The sequence below is a fragment of the Accipiter gentilis genome, chromosome 7 (genome assembly GCF_929443795.1).
Source record: "Accipiter gentilis chromosome 7, bAccGen1.1, whole genome shotgun sequence".
Lineage (NCBI taxonomy): Eukaryota > Metazoa > Chordata > Aves > Accipitriformes > Accipitridae > Astur > Astur gentilis.
Window position 1 is genome coordinate 30,542,058 of NC_064886.1, and position 21,423 is coordinate 30,563,480.

At 39.4% G+C, this 21,423-nt stretch overlaps 1 long non-coding RNA gene across 1 annotated transcript in view; it reads left to right on the forward strand.

Moving 5' to 3' along the window:
• Window positions 1-1,662: 1,662 nt before the first annotated feature.
• LOC126041160 (uncharacterized) overlaps window positions 1,663-21,423 on the forward strand; it is a 71,084-nt gene continuing 51,323 nt past the window's right edge. Inside the window, exon 1 of the long non-coding RNA XR_007506773.1 lies at window positions 1,663-1,718. This is a non-coding gene — a long non-coding RNA (uncharacterized LOC126041160). The remainder of the gene's footprint in view (window positions 1,719-21,423) is intronic.

Genomic DNA, 21,423 nt, shown 5'->3' on the forward strand with positions numbered 1-21,423 from the left:
GACACGAGTGAGGAGAATGAGACACTTGAATTTCTCAGATGTGTCTAAGCATGTCATTGTATAGACAACAGCTGAGGGAGCAAAAAGAAGTCACTGATCAAGCACAGAGGCAACTACCAAACAGTAACCAGAAAAAAACAACTGTGGAGAAACTCATTTAAGTATTCTGGACAAAACTAGATAATGAGGAATGTACCTTAACACCAATTTATTCCACTGACTGCCTTAAAATGTCACTTGTGTCTTTACTAAAAGCATTTATCATCATAATTTTAAATAACAGCTAACAAAAATACAGCTAAGTCATACTGGCAGTTGGTGTGAGAGGAGTGTGGCTAGCAGAGGAGGGTGGAAGCCTGCCCGTGCCTCCGAGGCAGCGTGGTGACCCAGGCAGATAGTGTGTGGGGTCCTCTGCGCCACGACACTCATGCTTTGGTGCTGCTGTATGGTCTCACTGCAGCCATGCAGCTCCGCAGGTCTCTGTGGCTGCACAAGTGATTCGGCCCTTTTGTCCGTTCTGTTCTCAGTCAAATTGCCATTTCCCGTTCCATATTTCTTTCCCTGTACCTTTTTTTTTTTTTTTTTTTTTTTGAGTGGCGATGCTTACAGTGTGCGCAGCTTGGAGCACAGTGAACCTTTCTGACGGAAAAGGCCACCATTGTAATATATCTAGATGGTTAACTTCTGCTGTTGGAAAAGTAGATTTTGTTCCAAGAAACAATGTGCTGAGCTAATGGTTCAAGCTTAAATAAAGCACCTGCAGCTTTTCAGGACTGGCCAATTGCAAGGCTCAAGGAAGTCCCACGAGGCGGGGAGAAGCAGAGCAAAGAAGGGAGCTCATATAGGCAAACTGCCTGCAAGATGCTTCTGCTCTTGGGTGGTTGCTTGGGTAGCTGGAGCCAAGGAGCCGTGTCACCGCGAGGCGACATGTCACGGGGTGAAAGGAGAGGTCTATAGGGAGAAGACCACCAGGCCACCTGCCCACTGGCAGCGGGGAGATGACAGAGTGCCGACAGCAGAGCAGGGAAAGGGACAAGGGAACTGGTTAATCGCTGGGTGGGCCGCAGGAGGGCTGCGGGGGCTTGTCAGCTGAACTACACCGATGCCGGTGACTTGAGGGGTGTGTTTGTCACCCTGAAATGCATTAGGAAGGGGGATTTAACTGTGAGATTTGCTTAGATTTTCACACTTTCTTTTTATGAAAAGCAATGAATATTCTGCTTTCTGAGAGGTTAAATATAAAAGCTTGTCTCTGGTGCAGCTGCCATTTGTTCTGTTGCAGAGTACCTTTTTTTTTTGTGCTGATTTTTGATATGAAAAATTCATTATTTAAGACCAACTGCTCCTTTTTTCCTCCTTTATCATTTTAAAAATAATCTTTGAAATTCTAGAATAATAAGCTGGAAAGAAGTGTCAGAGCAGAACAGATCCAGTTCATACACTTTGGTTCCAGCATTGCATAATTAGATCTTCTGCAAACTTAATTAAATCTTCTTTTAGTGCTGTTCAGACCTGTCTACAGCTTTCCATTTGGTTATGTAATAAACCTGTATCATTGTTTAATTACATCAACTAGGTTGGTTGGTTGAGCTGACATCAGGTTGCTTACTTGAAGACGCAGCATTTAAAAGAGAGAGCAGGCGTTTATTCTCATTTTCTTCACTGCATGCTTTGATGTGTGTACTCTTCACCTGTGCTCATCTGTTCAGTGTTTCTAGGTAATTATTGCAATTGAAGACCTGTTTAATTATAACTTGTTACGTTTATTTTGATAATAAGTCCAAAGAGTATATATTTCTCCAGTCTGTATGATGAATTCTTTTTATGGAAACAAGTTCTCTTTTCAGTAATGATGATTACATTCTGGTGATTTACCTGGCCTAATTGGAATATTTCTTGTCGCGGTCCTTAAAAATAACTTTTGGGGTGCATTGCCAGTGCATTCTAATGCCACTTACTCATACATTTTGTCTTACTGATGCCACTCTTCTGTGACTGTATGAGTATTAAAAATTCAGACTGTCATTCTATAGATCCTGTTAAATGTTAAAACCATCCAGGAATGTCTTAATCGATTAGTCTTGTGCAAACATGAGATGCAGAATGATAGCAGTAAATTCCATCTTCAGCTTATGCTGTAACTGCTAATGCTTTAGTCCTTATGAAAACCTTCTGAATTTTTTTAAATGTTTAAGATGATTATAAGGAAAGCTGACAGGTTTAAGGCCTAGAAGTTGGTGCAAGTTTATATTTAACAGTCATACTTACGAAGTTCATGTAAGAAACAGCAGTAGTAGATGTGCAATTTGTACCCTTATGCGTTGGTTCCTGTATCGGCATTTGTTTTGCATGTTTAAAAGGAAAGAGAAATCCATTTGCTGCCTGGGTAGTTGCCATTTTATGTTTACATGTAGTTTACAGTGAAGAAAATGCATTTTTCTGCCCTCTGGAAGAGCTGACTTGCATATCCATTTGCAGTTTGTATGTTATCTGCTAAAGCAGGGCGACAGTAACACTGCATATAAAGCATAGTGTCTGTACTGAACTATAATAAATACTCAGATTCTGACATTTTCCAAAAACTTTGACGCTCAGCAGCTTAACTGAAGCAGAGCAAGAAGCAGCTTATTTCACACTCAGAAGGTCCCCAAAAGATTGTTGTCTTTTGAGGTTAGTAATTAAGCAGGGTGAGCATCTTCCTAATTCTCGTCCAGAGGGCTTGGAGGTGGCATCTGGGCAGCGAGATGCCAGGCACCTCAGAAAGAAGTGCAGCCAGAGTCGGCACGTGGGCTGCAACGCTGAAAAGCCGAGAGGAGGTTGGACACCACGGGCATGGGACAGACAGAGAGGCAGGGCCCTGTGGTGGCAGAAAAGCAGGGGAGGCATACAGTTGCCTTACCCTGTTTGTCCCACCTTTACAATGGATGTCTCTGAACAAAGGGGTAACGTATGTTCACAGGTGGTCTATGTTTGGGTTCATGCGATCATTCCTACAGAATATTTGGGGGGGGTTGGATTGCTTGTTTCTTTTTGAGGAATCGCACTGAAAGCATTTCATTGCTCCAGGTATCCTCTAATCACTGATGCCCCTTATCCACTTTTCCTCCAGAAGTGTCCGTCACAGGACACCGGTTGTAAGACACATAATTTTTTCCTCTATAGAATATAGGCTGTCTTTTTCCCAGTAGGTCGTGTTTATCAGTGTGTTCAATTCTGGGCTAGCAGTGGAAGTGGGAGCCTGCATGCCAGCTCTGGCCCAGTGCACTCCTTCAGACCCAGTGTGGATCTGCCACTGGCAGGTCCCTGGGGACAGAAGTGGGTCAGTGGGAGCCCAGAGCATTCCCACTTGCTGCCTGTGCCATTGTGTTCCCTCAGCTGTGCTGAGCCTGGCTTTGCTTCTGCCCAGAGCCAAATGGGATGGGCAAACTGAAGAATAAAATTCTCCAACATGCCCATTTTAAGGCCATTTTTCTAGATTTCGCTCTAAACACATGGAACAAAATCAAGCGGCTTTAAGAGTGGAACATAAAAATATCAAGAACAGAGAGTTTCAGTGCCCATGACCATAGTACTGCTCACTACAAGGCTGGCTATTGTATTAGCCTTTGCTATTCTTTTTTTTTCCTCTCCCCTTTCTCCCTGTTTTCAACCAAAAGTATAATCCACTTCAAATCAAGAACAGTGTGGTACATCCCATAGAGGACTGCTAAGTCTGTGGCTGCCAGTGCTGACCTGTTACCCGAGAAGCCGTGTGGGGTGAGAGGCTGTGGGGTCCTCTGCATGGAGGCAGACACGGAAGAGGTGTGCTGCCAGGACAAATGGGATGTGCTAGTACCAAACTTGAAATGCCCCTCAAAAATAGCAGCATCTGCTGGAGTCGTCATGATTATTTGTTTTTTTGTAAACTTGAAAAGTTGCTTCCCATGACTGCAGTCCTCTTTCGCTCAAGATGGGCCCATCCTACCTGTGTTTCACCCAGCTCTACCACTGTCTGTGACAAAACTAGAGAATGTAAATTGAAATTATAGCCCCAAATAATCTGCAGAGACCAAAAGGGATACCCCTATATAACTGCATACTGTTGGTATTGAAACTTTGAATCATCTTGATTCAAAAAAAATTTCAATCACCTTGTAGCTTTACTTTCTAGTCTTACCTAATGAGAAAATACTAGGAAGCCCTGATAACACACACGCATACATGTATCTTGAGCAAAGATCAAGGTAACTATCTAGTATTCAGCTGGTAATTATTCAAGCCTTAGGACACCATTTTCTTGAAAATACACACAAGGGAGAAATGAAAAATAACCATAATAAATTATGCATTTCAAGAAAATTAATATGCTAGCTGCAAAAATAATCACTCTGAAATGCAAATATGGTTAGAATGGTTTAGGTGGTTAGATATGCTGTATTGATAATAAATATTTATGGAGGTATAGGTTGTCATAAAAGTTAGCTTTGGACACGCGGCTTCTTCCGCTTTAATTCTACATGAATTTGGTAAATAGAAATTGTGCTATTTCCTACAAACATTTCTAGACTCTAATTTTATTTTTGTTTTGACCTGAATGCTTATTCTGTTTATATTTATAATTTTCCAAGGTATAACTACTGCTTCATCTGCTATACAAATAGACAATTTGCTTATTGCTGAGACAGAAGCCTTTAAATATTTAACAAAATCATGTTATGATTGCAGAAATAGAACAGGAAAAATTTTGGAAATCAAAATGCTGACTAGATAAAGTTTGTGTTATTAAGGAATGCATGATGAATTAAACATTTGTCTCACATGTATGTGTTTTGAGTATAATGGTCCTTTGGACTTTGTTTATTCTACAGCCTATAGGTAAAGCAAGTCACACTATTATTTTAATTTTTCCCTTTCTCAACTGCTCTTCCATGTTTAACATGCTTGCTATCAAAAACTTACATTTGAAAATCACCCAGGCAATTACCTTGACAAATTTTAAAATAAAAAATACTTACTTAGGAAAAGTTACCAGTATTTTAATGATTGTAATTGATTGTAATACTTAATGTTGGAAATTCAGTATTGGAAATCTAATGTTAAATGGATTGGATTGACCTCAAATGAAAGAATAGTTTGCTTCATCAAACAGATATAAACTGTTCTGTATATAGACATGGCTAGTTTTATTCAGTCAGGAAAAGTTAAGTAGGTTTATTTGTGCAAACACATTCCTCACCTGCTATATTACATAGCACTAATAATCTTGTTCTGGTGGGAGATGCCGCCAGTGGGTATCACAGTGCGGCTCCTGTCAGTTTCTGGAGGAACTCTGTGCTGCTAGGTATAGAGCAGTTCTGCAGCAGAGCCCTTCAAAAGTGCCACAATGTGGTCCTTGCCTCAACAGAGACAGCAGCGAGATCTTTTTAAGATTAAACTAGATACTTTAAAACCTAAGGGTAACCTTATTTGCTTCATTGGTGGTTGAAGAACCTACTACTATTGGACAGTAGTTTTGTAGATGGTTATCATCTGTTTAACGAACTAGCGGTTAACAATTAATTTGATCAGTATTCTTTGGGAAGAGTGTTCACTGATCTTTGAATTCTGGCTATTAGGAATAACAGGAAGACTGTTAAAATGTGTTTCAAGTTCTGGGCTCTTCAGTTTCAGTGATATCGTGAGAAAATGCAAATGTGTAGGTTGGGTATTTAAGGTGAAGATTAATTTAATTAGGAATTGCTGTATAATGTTATTCCATAGAAAGCTTCTTTTCCTAGTGGCAAGTATTTAGTGATACTCACAATAATGACACATGGGAAATATTTTGGTCTATTGGGTACCTTGGTCTTCTGAATCCTTGCATTCAGAACCTTCTATTTTAAATTCACAAATGTATCTCTCAACAGTGGCAGAAGATTCCCCCGTCCAGACTGTAAAAACTAAAGCCAGAAAAGGGAAATCGTTCACAGCAGTGCTCTCAGAACTTGATCTTTTAGCAGTTCACCTGTGGATCTGTTTAATTTCTTGGCACAGGACGACTTGTGGGACTCTGGGCGATGTATCACTCATTACTATAGGAATCACAGTCACCTGAAGAGCACCTGAAGTGTTTACGGAGTTGGGCGCATTAACAATTAATCTGACTGAAAGCAAAACAAATATTTCTTTTATTGCATAAGAAAGAGTCCTATATGTTTATAAATATTCAGCTTAGTACAAGGAACCTTATTCAGTAATTCCTGTGTTAAACTCCTATGTGCTTCAATCATGATAGTCATCCAAGTCACTGCTTCTCCAGCTGTGGGGTGCCTCCGCAGTGCAATACCACTTCTCGAAGACTACAGAAGCATGCCAAAGGCACTGGAAAGTAGAAGAAAAAGCTTTAAAGTGTTGAAAATATTCCACCAACTGTCTCAGACTTTGCAAGCAGATAGAAACAGAGAGCCAAAAGGGGGATTGTATTTTCAGTAAGTCTGAGAAATACTGATGGAAGGAATTCTTAAGCAGCTCCATTCCTCTTTATATTCAGATTGTTAACAAGGTTATTTGAACTTCTTTCTTTGCATGGAAAAACACAGAGGGAGTCTGCTGGATATTTCTATTCTAATTTGAAAGAGTATAGTATATCGGGGAATATGCGGTAAAGCAATATTATGCAAGTGTGTAATCTATTTTTAGCTAACCTTTAATGCGCTGTAGTATGTGAAAATGAGTGAAAAAGTAATAGCAGCAGTCTCTGAATCACCTTAACATCAACACTGCCTTGAACGCTTTGAAATTGCACATTCTGCCTCATCCACATTCTGCCTCTTTCCTTATCTGTAGCTGTAATGAATGTCTGGATAATACCTATTGATGCAGATGATGGTACTGCCACTTCTACCTTTCAGTAATGTTCCCTTTCAAGCTGGGTTTTTATGCTGATCCTTTGCTTTGCCAAAATTCCTTCCGTTGTTATATTTTATATGGAAGATGCCAAATACTTGCCATTTTCCCTGTGTCTCACTTACCTGGCCTTATTCCATTTTGTTCTTGCAGGTAAATGATACTGTGAATTACTGGGGGTGCAGGGGTGATGTTCATGAAATGCAAAATTTAGCCTTACTTGGCTTTGTCTTGAATTACTGTTTTTCATTTTAATTATATTTGTGGCAGACTCTTTTTTCTTATTTTGTGACAATCTCAATAATTAGTTTTCTGGATTTGCACTTTGTCTGGAAAGTCCTTCATTTGGATTTCTTATCTCTGTTCATGCAACCTCTCTCACTACCTTCTTCACATGTTTCTGGAGCTCCTGGCTCTGTCAGTGATAAATTTCAACCTAGGATGGGTTTGTTTCTATCTCCTCTGACTCATTCAGTGTCTTTTGTACCGGGAATAAGAGACAAAGAATAAGAACTGCTTCTGGTATGTGAGAAGACAGAAAGCTGCATTTCAATACAGTTAGCCTTCAAAAATACAATAAAATAAAACGGGGGGGGGGGGGGGGGGGGCAAGAGAGCGGGATTACTCTGGAAAGCCTCACAGATTATACATCTGCCCCTGTAATTCAAACTGGGAATTAACACAGAAGTGGTAGAATAATCTCCCTCTTTCAGTGGCATGTGTCTTCAAAACCTTCCCTCACTAACCACCCCCTCACTCTCAAATGTTTGAATGCTGCTTACTGTACTTGCCAAATATAAAATTAAACACCTGTATGGTTGTTATGCACAGCTGTACCCATCTGCTGAGCATGCCACTTGCTATTTGCTTTGATTAAGAGCAGGTTAAGAGAGGCTTTAATTAAAAAAAGTCTGTAACACAGTTAAGCATCCACCTCTACAGCCTCTTTCCTTGATTATATATTTTTCTGCTTTTCTCCTTGCAAAAGACAAGGTATTGGCTCCAGTAGGGATATAGTTTAATAATAAAAATAGCTAATGATTTTCCAGCTTAAATATAGAGCATCTAGACAGCATGCCTAGACTGACACATTGGCTGTGATTTTGTGAACCAGTGATTCTTCCTCAAAGTGTGGTATGGGGCTAACAAACTACTCTTGACAGGCAGATGCTGTTCGCTTATTGTACTGCCATCATGTAGTGTAGTCATATTGTGCTGTCCCTATGTATAAAGATAATAGTTTTCTTGAAACTGTGGTTATCTGCTATTAGGGTAGGAAATACCTTAAGAAGTATTCCATGGAAAGGCATATAAGACAAGAAAAGATTTCAGAGAACTATGTCATAACGGGGACATTTCCCGTTTGGATGCAAGACAGCCCAACAGTATTGCGGAGTGGCACTTGTGGGCACTGAGGTGAAGGACCTTGGTCCGGTCCCAAATAAATTTTAGAGCACCCAATCAGTATGTGCTCTTGAGTCACAAACTTTCTTCCTTCAAATTGCTGCGACTTGGTAAATTTGCTTCTTAATGAGAATTAGCTATATTGAAGTAAACAGCGATAAAATGCATGCAGTAGTTACTGTGTACAGTTAATACAGATATTCTTTCTGTAGCACTCTTAGCTTGATTGCAGTTGCTACCCATGGTCTGCAGTTTGCAGTAAGAGGAGTAATCAATGATACATTTAAACAAAGACAAAACATATCTTATGTGTGCATATGATTATGAAACTCAGTGTGGGATCTGGGGGCATATGGTCTAGCTTGCTGTTAACATCCCGAATTTTACAAAGGAAAAGAGAATGACAAATAATTAGTCACGTTAATCTTCAAGTGATTCTGATTGGTTCTTGGTAGTCATTCTTCCTGAAGGGAAGCCCAGAGGACCTCTTTGGAGTGCAGCTGAAACTTGCAAGCATTACTGCTACTACGCACTTCCTCTGTTATTCCCAAAAATGTAAAATAAATGTATCTGGATCGCACCAGGAAATTGCTGGTAAATATTCATGGGTGAAATTAAGCTTCACTTGTTATTTTGCTTGTTTGGGAAATATTAGGGAACATCTGCAGTTAGAAGGAATGTCCAGAGTAATTTGCTGGCTTTTTCGGGGCTGTTCATCTAGTTTTCCAAAGGCAATAAAGTGATATAAAGAACTCCAGAAGAGTACTTAAACAAAACAAGGCTGAAGCTTTGCACTGAGTCAGTGCTCAGAAAAAAGGTACAATGTATTAATAGAACAAGCCTTACTAGGATTAGAGAGGAAAGACAGACTTACTTTTCAGTTGAATGGCAGCCAATTTTTGAATTAATGTCATGTTAAGAGAATATGTAGCTTTACATTTGAAATGTATTGATTTTTACCTCTTTGTCTTTTGACATTTATTTTCCAACTTAGCTTGAGCGTGTTCTGAATCTTTTTCTTTTCCTCGCACATTTTCATATACAGACCTAGAAGACAAAAGCTAGGAGTAAAAGCAGGAAAGAACAGGTTTTGAAAGAAAGGCAATATGTTGAGACCTCTAACGTTTTTAGATTTATTAAAATTTTATCTAGCCACTTCTTGTCTGGAAGTTTGAGACTTATTTTGGACATGTGAGAGAGTGCTTGGTTCAAATCCTGCGATAAGCATTATAAAGAATGTTAGAATTGTATATATGCATTATCTATCAAGTTTGTAAATGAACCTTTCCTCAGTAAATCTTGGTATCTTCCTAGAATTTCAAACTGAGTTAATGCTGTAATAATGTTGTCCTTCTGACCTTCTCAGCCTATTGAAATAGTGCTTTTTGAATACATAATATTTTTATTAACATTGATTGGCTTTTAGGAATGTGTGGTTTTGTCAAGACTCAAAAAAAAAATCCTCTTTCATGTCAGAATGAAATGAGGAGTTTTCTTTCCTCACTATTCATTTATCTCTATTCTGGGAGCTTGCCAAGACAAGGAAAAGGTGGGGTAAGGGTGAGGGTGGGGGAGGTGTTTGATCTCGGGTATCTCTTATCTTAGAAAGCACAGGGAACTTGTGAGTATTATGAGATCTCATTCTGACCAAAAGTTTTATCCCAGACGTGAAAATATTTCTATGTGAGAGGATCAAAATTTATGGTCTTGTAGGGATTTAGTTTTGATGAATCTGCCTTTTCCAATTAAGAGAAACCATTTTGCCACAAGCTTCTGGGCTAGTATTGGTAAAGCTTCAGCCATACATGAGAGGAGCAGATGAACTGGCGTGTTCCCACTGGCAGCATCTCAGAGGTGCCACGAGATGTTGCTGAGCAGCAAATTCAGGGCTGCATTGGGTGTTCAGCAGGAGCACTGTGGATACGCTCCCATTACCTGTGGTGCCCAGAGGGTTGCATGGCACAGCAGGAAGCCTGTGTGCATGGTTCCCTGGCTGGAAATACAAAACAGGGGCCCACAGTTCTGCCAGAGCATTTCAGGTTGTTCGGCAGTTTCTCGGTTGTCTTCCTGTAAAGAAAAGGTGACCTCTCTGTGGTAACTGGGTCTCTAGCCTGAAGAAGAGACTCCTTAGAGCTAGACAGGCTGTGGTTCCTTTCAGGAAGGACATTAGATCTCCTTCTTCAAGGCACATGTTGATGGTTGTCATCACTGTTTAGCACTTGTTGCAGACTTCAGTTTTCTCAATAATCTGGAGAAAAACATCAACTGCAAATGGCTACATATATCAACAAAACAATTTATAAAAAAATGACATTAGAATATCAATCAAGATGACAAGTTTTACAAAACTGACCTTTGTAAGCAACAGAGAACCGGGTGAAAGTCACTTTGCATTCTGAATAATATTGGTAAACTGCAGTGCAGATACTTCATCCACTTTAAGAGTGTGGGTACAAATGATATGTGGTGTGATTTAGATGATAACAAGACAAGTCTGTCTGTTCTTTCTATCCGGCCTTAAAGCTCTATAGATTGACCTCAGAATTGAGGTTAAAAAAGAATCTCTAATGTTGGCACCTAATAATATTGCCATGTTACTGTGTTCTTTGAAAACACATTTCAAGTTTATAGCACTTTATAGTGATTTCATATTGATTTAGCATCAGAGGTTATCAAAACAGAATTATAGGAAAAACCCAAAGGTTATGTCCTTTCAGTGAGCCAGAGTCTGAATTTGCTTCTTTGTCTTACTCCCATCCACTAGCAAAGTCCTGCCCTAGATTTTTGCTGGTTTAAATGCTTTCAAAAACAACATTGTGAAATGGTCCAGATTAGGTAACAAATCAGTGTAGAATTTGTAGTAAGGTGGCAATAGGAAACTGCCTAGCTAGGATCAGCAATAGCAAGTTAATTAGACTGTGCCCAGAGCTGGTACAACTGATGAGGTGAAACTACAGTCTGCAGCTGAGTTTATGCAATTCATCGTTGGTTAACACAATTGTTCTGTGCTGCAAATAGCATCACTCAGTGGTCCAGAGCTATGCTTCGCTGCCTGAATTCGGCTGGCTTGAACACATGGTTATGGGAAGAAGCAGTTCAGCGAAGACAAGCTCTGGAAGGAGAGTCTTTAGGGTTTAGCCCAGTCCTTGTACCTCCTATACTATGTTTCCCAACTGATCCTTTCTAACTCAAAACAACTTTTTCTTTTGATAATCTACTGTCCAAAAATGAACTATATACAACCCATTTACCTGGTTCTCTGCATTTTGCTGTCATTTACCAAAGCCATTTTGAAATTTGATCTGTCCTGTGAAGTCTATTAATAGAGAAAGCAAGCAAACTTAACAGCATGTATGTCCTCTAGCAAAACAAAACCCCACATCTTTAATACAGGAGGAGGAAAAGAAAACAGGAGTGTGGGGACAATAAGGGGACAACGTTTATTCCAAGTGCATTATGCCTTACTACTGTGGTTCAGCTAATTGTCTGAGGCTCTGTAAACATTCTTCTGTGTGTTTTCTGAGATCTGTAGGTCAATGATTGTCTGATATCTTCATCTGGCTTGCTGTGAGCAGCCTTAATTTTGTTTAAAATCTTAACTGTCTCTGATAGATAGTTATTATACAGGCCACCAAAGAATTTATGTCTGTTGTGAAAGGGATACAGCGGGAACACAACAAACACTGTCAGCTGTGTCCTGGATAGGAGACGAGAACAAAATTTAGTGATTTATTTCTCTGACACTTTCACTGCCTTCATTCTTTAATTTGTGCTTGGTTTGGGGAGATGCAGTCCCATTAACTCTAGGCCAAACTGATGATGTTTCACTTGTATCAACTGTAACTGTATCTACTGAGGTTTCTCTTTTCCTTGTGGGCCATATTTTTTTATGTGGAGTTATTTTGGAGAAATTGATAAATAAGTATCTATATGCTGGAGGATTCAAATCCAGTTGTCCACAACCAGCTCCCAGCCTGTTTCTAGCCTGCCATGGTCTGAGTGCAGAAGAATAGCATTTCTTTCACAGAAACGCAACTTGGTTGACAGCCAAAGTTTCCCGTGAGAGACTTTTCTTCAAAGTCAATCCCAATGTAAGCAGGAAAGGGAGAGCAAGGGAAATGGTGCAGCCAGGAGCTGGGTTGGCAGGCTTGCTGTGGCATGACAGTCTTTCACTGGCTGTGACCTGCTGGTAAATGCTGCCAACTGCCTGATGGTGCTTTGTCACCAGCATCGTCTGTGTTCACGCACAGGAATGAAGGTGAATTCCACTTATTTGTCACTCCACTGCTGCCAGTTCTTTTCTGTTGAACTGCCAGAGCCTATATTGCTGCTACACCTCGTATTGAGAGACACTAAGTGAAGATTGACTAGAACAAGCACAGATTCAGTTCATTGGTGTTATCTGCCCTTTTTTTGCTACCTGCATCCCATTCAGTCAAGGTTTCCTTCAGAAAATATTTGCAGCTGACATTAATATAGGTGCAGAATTTCAAACTCAGTTTTAATATATAAAATTAAATGTGATGTTGTGCTGGGAAAAATGCCATCAGCGTTTTTTCAATAAACAAATAATGTCTGTTCCCCTCCCCAGTGCAAAGACACACAGTGTCAATAGAAACAATTACTTTGTTGTAATTTAATTTGAAAAGCTACTTGCAGAGAAACGGGCAAACAGTTTAGCAAGATTGATGTAAATGGTGGTTTATTTAGGATAGATATGGATCCAATCTAAAAACAGGAGGGTTCTCCTGTGCATCCGAGTCCTTAAGTGTTATGTTGAGAAAGATTTGAATTAAGGAAAGTAAGGTTTGTTTTTATAAAACATCTTTATTTATAAAGCCTGCAGTTAAGGCGAAATAGGACCTGGATCCAAATATAGTCATAGTAATTTTTTTTCCAAAACTAAATTCAAACCCTGAGTTTTTCTAATACCCCATCAAGTTTTGCCCCTAGCTTTGCTCTGGGATGTCTGATGTAGGAACTTGTAACTTAATCATATGTAACAAATTAATGAATTTTAAGAACATTGTTACTTCTTGAAATCATGATAACCCAGTTTTGCCCTGAGATTATATTAATGGAATATCCTCTTATTCCAATGAGCACAACAAATTGCTTTAAATAACTTGCCTTAAGGCAAACATACAAAGGTCAAAGTTTCTACAAATCCTGTAATGGCTTTCCCAGTGTTATTCTTTCATCGAATAAGGCTTAGCTAATCTGTAGTTACAGTATGTGTGATCAGTTTTCTTTTGAAGCAGTTCAATGAATATAAAAAGTTTGTTCTGACCTTAAAGGGCAGTAAACATTGTGGCACGTCATGCAGCCAGGCTGGCAATGGTTTTGGGTTTTTTCCCTTCTTCTTCTTCCTACCACAAACCTAACTATAAATCCAGTGTTTTAAAAATGAAGCAGTTATGCAGATGACCGAGGTGTAAACACAGAAGAAGAACAGAGATTGTGCCTTACTTTCCAAAACCTACAGGTTAGTGCCAGATACTGAGCACTTCATGTAGACTGTGCTTCTGCAATTTCTGGCAATTAAGCATATGGGTATTTGTATTGCTTTTACTACTAATTTGATACAGATCATTTAGGGCAGACTGTGTTCAGGGGGACTGATGATCTTTAAAGCTTATCCTTGGGTATGTTGAAATCTAGGTAACTGGGGCATAAGTCATGGAAATGCTTGTAAGTCTGCTTTCTTATTAACTTTTTGTTCAGTTTGGATTCTTATTTTGTGTTCAGGGCACAGATTAGGCTGGGGTGTGAGGATGCAGAGGAGTACCACTGTTTCAAAGTGACTTTTTTTCTGCAGTGTCTCAGTTTCCCTTTTAAAATGGAGTATAAAGGCTTTCCTGCGTGAAGAAATCAGGGTGAAGTGAGATGTGCTGCAAATTGATGGCATGCCAGCTTTTCTGCTCTACATACTTCTTCATGCAGTCTCCATGGCCATGGTTAAAAACCTTCCCTTTCCCCCGCCTCTCCCAAATGAACTAGGTATAAGTGATGGAGAGATGTCAACTAAACCTGAAGGGAACCTGCTATGATAGTTTGGAGACCTGCAAACTGCCTTTTTTATTCTGGCATAATGTTAATCAGCTGTCCAGTGCAATCAGTTACATGTCACCCTTGTTAACAATTTAATTCTCCCTGTGAAAAAGGGAGGGAGAGGATAACAGATACTTATCGTTCCCTCTCTGCGACCTCTCATTTAGTGCCACCAAGACAAGACTGTTACTGCCTTCAGCATGAGCACCACCAAAGGTGTCCAGAGTACATGCTGACCGGAGCAGGCTAATGAGGAGCCCGTATGGACTCAATGAACTTATCGCAAGTCGCAGGCAAAGTTCCTTTTCAGCTAGCAAGGCATTGTCATCCTTTTCTTTATATACATCTATAGCTATGCAGATATCTGCATTTCCCTGTTCTCTGCTTCGTGCTTAAGGAGTATTTAGTTGTGCAGTGGGAAAAAATACTTTTAAGAAAAAGTCACCTTTGTGAACCGCAACGGTAGGTTCGGTTGAACTCTACGAGGTGGTGATGTTGCAGGCCAGTTTTTACTTAATTTGAGCAAAATTATACCTGTTCTTAATACAAATAATGCAGTTTGTATGGGCAGGGTAAAGGCTGCCAACTGGGATGAGTTGAAGGGAAACAGAAACGAATGAGTTCAGATAAATGGCAAAAACAGTAAAAAAGAGAGGGCAAAATGGAAATATCCAAAGAGACTAGCAGAAAGCATCAGGCATTCATAAAAAGGCAGATTTGAAGGCACGTGCAAAAAGAGGTTGATGGCTGTAATAGCAGGAGCAGCAGCATCTGAGGCAGAAATGAGAGAAATTGTAGTATCTAGGACAGGAACAGATGCTGAAATAGCAAGAGCAATAATATGTCCTTTCACTGCGCACCCGAACCACTCATTTAGGGGCAGCCAAATAGACTGTTACAAAGCAAACAGACCATTATGGTCTATTGTACAAATATGTATTTGGATAAATGTTGATGTGCAGTGGCATGGTGAAACAGAAGTTGCTGTGCATGCTTAGCAGCCCTGGAGCCATGCTGTTCATTAGCAACAGTCCTTTCTGCAGAGGTGCATTTTTTCCTTTCTGTAAGAGGCAGTAACCAAAGCACTCCAAAATTTCCAAATATACTCTTAGTTTTTCAGTCATCAGTTGTTAGTTTAGTTTAGTCATTTAGCTTTTTTAAAGGAAAATACTCTGGAGACACCAAATCCATCTTTCTTAAAGGATGGATACATTCCATAATACATTGCCTGGACTCCAGGATGGCTTTCACAGCCTCTATTGAAGAGCAATGCCTTCTTCCTTTAAAAAAGTTACATTGGTCTCTTAGCGGTTGCAACTACACGTTCTCCCTTGGAACTACTTCGAGCTGCAGCAACTTGTAACAGCAAAGAAACTAGTCTCTTGACTTCTGGGCATATTTACTTCTGTTTGGAAAAACACTATTTGAATTCTTTGTGAAAAATTGGTAAGTACAGTTACATCACCTGGCTTTGCAGTGGGTTTGGGTTAGAAGTGTGCATGTACAGACATGTGCATGTGCAGAATCATTAGATTTCCCATCCACTCCTGATAGGAGGTGTTCACACATTTTAGAATCTCAATTCATTGCCTTGGGGGGGGGGGGGGGGCAGAGATCAAAGCCCCTTGTTGCTTTTCAGCATAAAAAGGACAAGGCAGCACTCTCTGAATAGTCTGTGTGAAATATAAGCTGCTTTAAATAAAATTTCTTGGAGGAACAGGACTTTGATTCAGCAAATTCTGAAGTAATGCTTCATCCTGAGCTTAGGAGTCGCCAGATTGCAATAGCAAAGCACTTGCTTCTGTGCTGTGCATGACTAGTCTTAACGGTTTAAGTATCCCACTAATCACAATTGTGTATCTATGCTGTGGGCATCTTCCAGCACTTGCTTCCATTGGCCAAGCTCTGACCTTAAAGGCACACGTGCACAGCTCTGCTGCCATTGTTGAGTGTGTCCACAAGTTTAACCTAAAAATGTCCAATCATTTAATAGTAATAATAAAACAATTTGCCCTCTTGCAAAGATGTCTGATGGAGCCTTTAACCTTGGAGCTAAATTTTAGATCTAAATTCTAATTTCTAGTAAAGTCGGGATTAAAATGGAGATGTTGACACAGCAGAAGCACTGCTATAAAGAGAGCAAGTCATACACTTCATTGTAACAGCTTTTGATTGCCTAGCAAAGAAATGTATAATGAATAAACATTATTTTAAAAGGCTTGATAGCACAATGAATTTTTCAGTGGGAGAAACAGAAGAGAAAGTATTTAAAAATACATGAGTTTCATATTTGATTATAAGTCAAGAAGCAGCAGAAAGAGCCAAAAAAATTGACAGCAATGGCAGCAGGCACCAAGCTTTCAGTCTTGAATTAATGAGGTTATTCATAATAGAGAGAGGGAGTGACATAGTGATTAGTTAATTACTGTGCAGAAACATACAATTAATGCACAACTGGAATTAGTACACAATGAATTGAACTGCCACATAATGCAAGCAACAAAAATTGAGAAGGAAACCTTGATTGCCGATTGAAGTTATTATTACAACATAAAGTCTATTGAAATCACAATAGTTTAGCTATCAAACGCCACGTTTAACTTGTATGATCTGATTCAAACCTGTTAACAGAACTGCTGCAGCAGACAGCAGCTTGTGCATTAACTGCAAACTTACGTGCATACAGGAGCAAGTGAGATTTAGCCCAAGAGGGTACAAAGGTATAATGATAGGAAACTTGCATGCACCGTAACAGCGATCTTCAGTGACTTTCAACAAAACTAGTAGGTGTTTAGCCTGGCTAGTGTATCAGCTGGCCTGTCATCATCCACCCAGGGATGTTGCATCCCAAGCGCAGGCTGGCAAGGACTGATCAGGCACAGAAAACAGCTAGTGCTGCGTGTGGATCACACGCCAGCAGTCCTCTCACAGCTGCTCCACAGACGTAGGATAGATGTTTTGCTGTACCCTTCGTATCTTGTATGAGTACAGTGGTAAGGAATTATTTTGCACATGGGGCATAGGTGTCTATTCTGTATGATTGTTATGGGTTATATGTTATTCTGTATGATTGTTATGACCATAAAGCATAAGGTCAGCTGCCAGGTCAGGAGCAAATGGTGTTTACCAAGGCAGTCTCTTTTTCTTTTGAGAGAGTAGGCGTTAGACAAGCTTCTATCATGTTAGGGAGGGAAATATCTCAGACTACACCACATCATAATTTAAAGCTGCCTTGGGTCTACTCTAAGCTACGACAGTGAAAAAAGCTTTTTATCTTATGTATATCTATAAGCTATAAATATATATATATATGTTCTCTCTATATATAGTGATCTTGCTATTGCATGCTGCACACCAGCATCTAGCACACTACAGGCGGCACGGGAGCTGCAGGCACCATGCGACAGCTCGCAGCAACTTGACAGAAGGCTGAAAACCTTGGTCTGCAGCATAGCGTTTTACTCCATTGGCAGACCATTTCTGCAGTGGTTCAGATAAGAGTTTGCAAGTGCACACATTTTTAACTTAGATTGCAGAAAGTTGAGCTGATAGTATTGAAAGATCATGCTAGCCTCATATTCATTATCTCTCTTTCCATTTAGCAATGTAAATAAGAGTGATATTTTAGATATAGAATAAGATCTGGTTTCTATTCTAAGGAATTTAAAATCTGAAGTAGAAAAGTAATTTATAATAGTGTACATAAAGATAACCTTAAAAGAATTAGGTGAAGGAGAAAAATTAGAATAGGAACATTTTGCAGAAGGTTCTTTATGCATGGAAACTCTGAAGTTATGATCATTGATTTATCTTATAGGATATTTGTTATGGTCTAGCATGTATTGCATTGCTGATACTTTATTTTAACTGTGTTTAAAAATGAGTGGTAGTGTATTTTCTTGGGACATAGTACTTCACCCTTTTACTTCAGATGAGTTATAAAGATCAATAAATCAATAGTGAAAAAAATTTTAAAAAAAGCAAAAAAAAAAAAAGTCAAGCGTTAAGTCACTTTTAAGTCAATACGAAAGTATTAGTAGGTATATTTTGTTATAGGAATCTAGGAATGTAACAACTTCTGGACAGAAACAGGAAAACAAATTATTAACTGTGATAAATTTAAGTCCCTGACTGAAAGGAAGCTTTAATCTTAGGAAATGGTCAAGAGTTAGCAAAAAATAAAAACAGAATTCCTAACACTCTTCTTTCCTATTGTGGTTTCCAATGCAGCAAAGTACTCAAACTTTAATTTAGTTGCTCATAAAGACTCTGCCAGACAAGTGGAGTTCTCTGGAAGCCTTTCGTTGTGTCACCAGAAGCTGCAAGAAAGTCACTAATTTTTTCCAGGTCATTTCTGAAGAAGACCCTTTTCAATAATACTGTGTGAGAAAGTTCACCTTTAAGTGCTTAAATCTGACCCTATTAAGTTGAGGGCAAAAGTCCCACCAAACTTAATTGCCCAGCATTGGTGTGACGCTGGGAGTTATAGCAGGAGTGAGGCTCCCGGGCTGTGTGTGACTGCTGGAGTGCAATGGAATCCTCTCCTCTTCCTACTTTTCCATAACATACCACAAAGATTTCAACAAAACAAAACCTTTAGAAAGATCACCCAGCACAAAGCAGCAAATTGCCAGCTTTGTCACATGTAAATTATTCTGAAAACAGACTTGGACTTTTTCTCTTCATTGCTTGCTGAAATAATTTGCATAATCAAATGTCTCTTCTTTACCAAAATCTGGTTAAAATTCATACCATGTCAATGAATGTGGCTTCACCAAATCAGAAGAAAATTGGGGTTTGTTCAGCCTTATCTCGGATTTTGTTCTCTTTCTCTTATCCCTCTCTTCCACTGCTGTTCCACTGAGAAATTGACTCAGCCTTTCAGTCAGTGTGAGAGCCAGGCTGGGAATAACAGGAAAACCTCAGTTACTAAGAAAGGTATTAGTTTATAATAAAGTGCTGATCCTTGAAACATCATTTTCCTGTTTGAAGACAGTAAAATAATTGGCAATAGAACATCAGGTACTCTGTTAATTTAAATGGTTGACTTGCTAATATTTACAGTATTCTAAGCAACAAAAATAACTGTGTCTGCTTGTAGAAGTTCATCCAGCAGTATTTGCTGTGAAAAAGCATGACTGTTTCATGATATTAGGCAGGTATGAAGTTTCTGTTGTTCTGTACTGTTGCTGAGGAGGAGGGAAACATCCCTGAGATTTCTAGTCCCAGGCTTCTCAAAGACACTTCTGTTGACATGGGTGAAGCAGAACAGCATGCTGCTCATCTCACAATAGCTCTCTCTGGGGCCTTTTCCTAGAGGTCTTCCTATGTATGTCACTTATGGAGCCTATGGAAACCAGTCTTTACATCACATCTCCCTCTGTGCTAATCAGCATCTTTGCTCTAGGCAGCTGAGCATTTTCTGACAGATACTCACAAAGAAGCATTTGGGACTACAATTATTTATGGCACAAAACATGTCTAGTAAGATGAAGACTTGGTTCAAACCATGTTTGGAAGATTCACAGTAGAAGTGAGTGTCTGACTGGAGGGCATAATATGTATAATGCTGCTGGTTGCTTTTATTTGCATTACCTTCTGCATTAGCTCTTACTTGGTGTGGGAAGAGCTGCCTCTCTGGGATAGGTGCAATTTATGGTAGAAGTGGACCTGATTCAGTGTTTGCAGTCAGGGAAGTAGTAAAATCTGGATCTGTTAAACACACCTATGCAATAATGCTGATTTATATAGGGCCTATAAATATTTTTTTTTAAATTACTCCTTTTGAAATATGTTGCTCGTGACCATTGGCTCCCAAGCACTGATGACAAGTAAAATATTAACAATAGCAGCAAAACTCAAAAGTTGAGGTTTGTTTGTTTGTTTTTAATTACTCACCATTTCCATGGTTGGGTTTCAGCTGAGAACAAAACCCCTAAGAAAAACAATGGCTAATTTCAGAGATCCTGAGTCTGGGATTTGCCAGCACTGTCACAAGGAGCAAGTGGTATTTCAGGCTGTAAAAGAAACTGTCCTTTTCAAAACATGTGACAAAACCTTTTCTTTTGGTAACATCATCCTCTGTCACTTTGAAAAAATTCCTGTGCTCCATTATGAGAAAAAAATATTTTACCCTAATGCCAAACTAAATGTGAATTGCTACCTGCTGAAGAGCAGACAGGGAGTGAGTAGGGAAGGCTTCTGCTGTAGTGTAACAAGAAAGGAATTACTTTACATCACTTCAGATGCTTTTTTTGGTACAGCAAAGACCTGCATCATAAAATACAAAATGGTCTGAAGGGCTTGAAACTTTGCACACCACAAAATGCATTATGCAGCTCCACCAAACACAAGTAAGGGTTGTGCCTTTTTCTACCCTGTACAGGCAGGAGTAGGAGCTGGAGTTTATCTCAGTTATTCATCTGCAGGAGTACGGCTGAGACCTGAAGGAACATTTTCTTCTTTCTGATGTGAAGCTTTAGTTTGTTATTCTGGAAATGGCAAATCTGCAGGCAGATTTGGAAAGATTCAACATATTAAATGTTCTTAATTCAACAGGTACGGAATATGTAGCTGGCTGGGTGGGCACTGAAACATTAGTTACTGAGACAGTGGATATACGATTTAGTTTGAGGGCAGAAAGATTAACAGTCAGTGACCATGATCCGTGTCAGAAAACCTAGCCCCATGCCAAAACTCAGTGTTACTGGTATTTTAATTGCAAGTATGAAATTGTACTTGCAATTTTTTGTTTATTATCAGGTCAGTCTGCTAGTTTCATTTTTGCTTCTGTATTCTCAAATTAAAAAAACAAAACCCCCAAAAAACCAGACAAATGAAACCCAAACAACGGTTCCCTTATTTGTTCCAAAAAATTAAACACAAAGTAATGCCATCACCCTGCCCCAGCAACACCACTGCATCAGGGTTGGTGGCAAATGCTTCAGAAAACCCAGCATGTTGTTTCTTCTGTGGTTTGCCAGACTGAGACTGAAAATACTGTATTCAATTCTCTGAGTTCTGGAATTATAACAACATGTCATAAATAGATGCCTGGCAATGCACAGCCTTACTAGAGAGAGTGACAGAACAGCATGTCAGGGC